General features: G+C 42.4%; 1 pseudogene; it reads left to right on the forward strand.

Annotated features, from left to right (window-relative positions):
- Nucleotides 1-1,484: 1,484 nt before the first annotated feature.
- Nucleotides 1,485-3,161, forward strand: LOC104868783 (annotated as a pseudogene).
- Nucleotides 3,162-3,213: the final 52 nt, after the last annotated feature.

A 3,213-nucleotide genomic window follows, 5' to 3' on the forward strand; every position in this document is an offset into this window, starting at 1 on the left:
AATGGAATATTACTCAGCCATAAAGAACGAGAAAATAGATTCATTCATAGGAAAATGGATACATATTGAAGATATACTCCTAAGTGAAATAAATAAGTCACACATGTGTAAATACCAAATAGTTTCCCTGGTGTGAATAATCTGCAACAATGCATAAGATTCTAATAAGATTACTGACATTTAGAAATGGGAAGAAAGGAGCTAAAGGTGTAGGGAAGGTGGGATGGGTAGGGGAAGAGTAAAAAGGGAAAAGAAAACAATGTGAGAGAATGAAAAGATGAAAATAAAGTGTTTGTAGATGGGGAGGGGAGGAGGGGGTGAAGGGAGGGCAGAGGTAAGGGGAAAAAATGAGAATCAAGACTTGTCCTGTAGAGGTACAAGATCCCAACAATGAATGTAACTGTACTGTATCCCTAAAGTGTACCAATAAACTCAATTAAAGCTGAAAAAAAAAATCATGGAGCCAGGGATTTGGTAGTGGTTCCGGCACCTGCCTCGCAAGTGCAAGGTCCTGCGTTCAATCCCTGGTACTGAAAAAAAAAAATCATGTTGTATACTTTAAATATACACTAAAGAAAACAACTGTTTAAAATGAAAAAGAACAGTAGAGTGTGTAGAGTATAGGTACTAGATCGTAGTGTGTTCAGGTGTCCGTGTAAGGAGTAAAAGGATGCGGACAGGAGTCTAGGATGAAAGAAATAATAACTAGTGATATCTAACTTTTGTTGAGTGTTTCTTTTGCACTAGGTATAGTCCCTGACATATAACATTTCATTTACTTTTATAAACTATGTATCATCGCTACCCCTTTTATACATCAGAAAAGCATTATGGAAGTTAAGAGAGGTGCTGAGGTTCACACAACTAATGGTTGCAAAACATGATTAAATTCTGGTGTTGACTGACTCAAATCCAAGATAGTGATCATTACACTAGAGTCAGAAGAAAAAGTAGGGCTAGGGGTACTCTTGTTTATAAGGTTATAAAGTTATAAAAGTAACATTTCTTATGAAATTACAGGTTTTTAGTAATGCATATCACTTCACAAAATTACAAGGGACTATTTTCTCTGAATTTCCTTGAGCTGCCTACCATTCAACCAATAAAGAATGATATCAGTTCTTTCAATATAAAAAATTTGCACTCAGCCACCTAGCTGGTAGATCACTAACATGTGCTAAGCACACTGTACAGGATGGTGAAGTGGAATTAAAATAGCAGCATCAACTTCTTGGACCCTCCATGAAGAACAGCAGGTGAGACACAGCAAGGACAGCTCAGATCTACCTTGGTGTTCTGACCTGTCCTGGAGAGAGCTCAGAAAGGTATTTTGGTTACAGTTCCCCTGCAGGGATTCAGGTCCATTTTTGAGTAGGTCCAAGAGTCTGTTTTATTTTGCAACTCAGAATTTTCTCCAGACTCTATCTGGAAAAAAATCTAATCTCAAAGTGAACTTCTTGACAGAGCCAGTGGGTGGTAGGTGGTACTGCTGGATTCTGGATGCTGTTCAAAGGCGATGGGGGCGTCGTTAGGAGAGCTAAGCGTGATCGTTTGGGCCACATTTAGTGTGGGACGAATCTTGTACTACTGTTTGAGGACATGTGGCCTTCCCTTGATGTCGGCCCTCAAGAACAACATGCACCTTGGCCGCCCGCCCTCTCTCCTCTCCCTGGCAGTGGGGGCAGTCAGAGCAGAGCCCAGAAGCGGATCGGGAATTAAAATGCAACCAGAAAATCAAACCAATAAAAACCAAACAAATAAAAAGGGAACAGGGAAAGGAGATGTTACTAGAACTGTAGTGAATCCTAGTCTCCTATGAGCCATGACAGCACAAGGAGAATTAATTAATAAAGACAGAAAAACAAAACTTAGAGAAGAAACTGAGCTTTGGGCCTGAGCAGTGCTGCTCTGGGCTGCTATGGCCTGCACTGCCTGAAGGGTCCATGGAGGAAGAACAAGATGAAGAAAAGACAAAGAGATACAGAAAGGTGGAGCCAAGTGAAGCCTTCCTTCTGATGGGAGAAAAGCCCTGGAAGAAAGCAGGATTTTTCTCCTATTCCTTGGAGTCAGTATTTTGAGTCCATGGAAGATGTGGAAGTAGAGAATGAGACTGACAAGGATGCTTTTCAAGTTTATAGGGGTGGTTCAGAGGTTTCAATCCTGCTTCTTTTGCATGGAAGAAGAAATTCTGCCCTTTCCTGGGCTGTGTTCATGGCAGTGATCATTAGTGAAGTTTACTTTAAGACTGTGGCTCTGGATCTTTGAGGTTATGGTGATACAAAAGTCAAGAATTTTGTAGATCTGTCTGCAGAAACAGTGGCTAAAGATATCAGCAATGTGATTGAAGCCATGTATGGAGATCTCCCTCCTCCAATTTTATGTCGAGTGGACATAGCATGGGTGATGCTATTGCATTGCACACAGCAGCATCTAAACTGGTGCTAAACCTCCTGGGTCTGTGCATGACTGATGTGCTGGAAGGCACAGCAATGGATGTACTTAATAGCATGCACAACTTCTAAAGTGGTTGTCCTAAAACCTTCAGTCTTTGGAGAATGCTACTGAATGGAGTGTGAAGAGTGGCCAGATTAGAAATCTGGAGTGTGCCCATCTCAATGGTTGGCCAAGTCAAACTGTGTGAAGGAATTGCAAGTCCAGAAGGCTCCTAATCTATAGGAAGGAGTCACAGAGGAGGAAGAAGATGAATAAGGAAGTGAGTCAGTAAACAAAAGGAAAAAGGAAGATGACATGGAGACCAAGAAAGAACATCCATATACCTGGAGAATTGAACTGGCAAAACCAGAAAAATACTGGAATGGCTGGTTCCGGAGGCTTATCCTATCTCTTTCTTAGTTGCCCTATCCCTAAATTGCTGCTCTTGGCTGGTGCTGATAGGTTGGGTAAAGATGTAACCATTGGCCAGATGCAAGGGAAGTTCCAGATGCAGATGCTACCCCAGTGTGGCCATGCAGTCCACAAGGATGCCCCTGACAAGGTGGCTGAAGCTGTTGCTACTTTCCTGATCTGGCACAGGTTTGCAGAGCCCATTGTTGGGCTCCATGTGTTTCCTGCCTGTTAGTGACCTGCTATCTACCCTGCCCTCAACATTGAGCTCTGTTGTAAATACACTGCACCAGAGACCATTGTGATGCCTCTGTCTCCTCACCATCCTGCCTAGCCTTGTGACTCTGGTTCCCCATAGATGGCCATCCC

This window comes from Fukomys damarensis, unplaced genomic scaffold (assembly GCF_012274545.1).
Source record: "Fukomys damarensis isolate Sample0158 unplaced genomic scaffold, DMR_v1.0_HiC HiC_scaffold_16, whole genome shotgun sequence".
In the NCBI taxonomy this organism is placed as follows: Eukaryota; Metazoa; Chordata; class Mammalia; order Rodentia; family Bathyergidae; genus Fukomys; species Fukomys damarensis.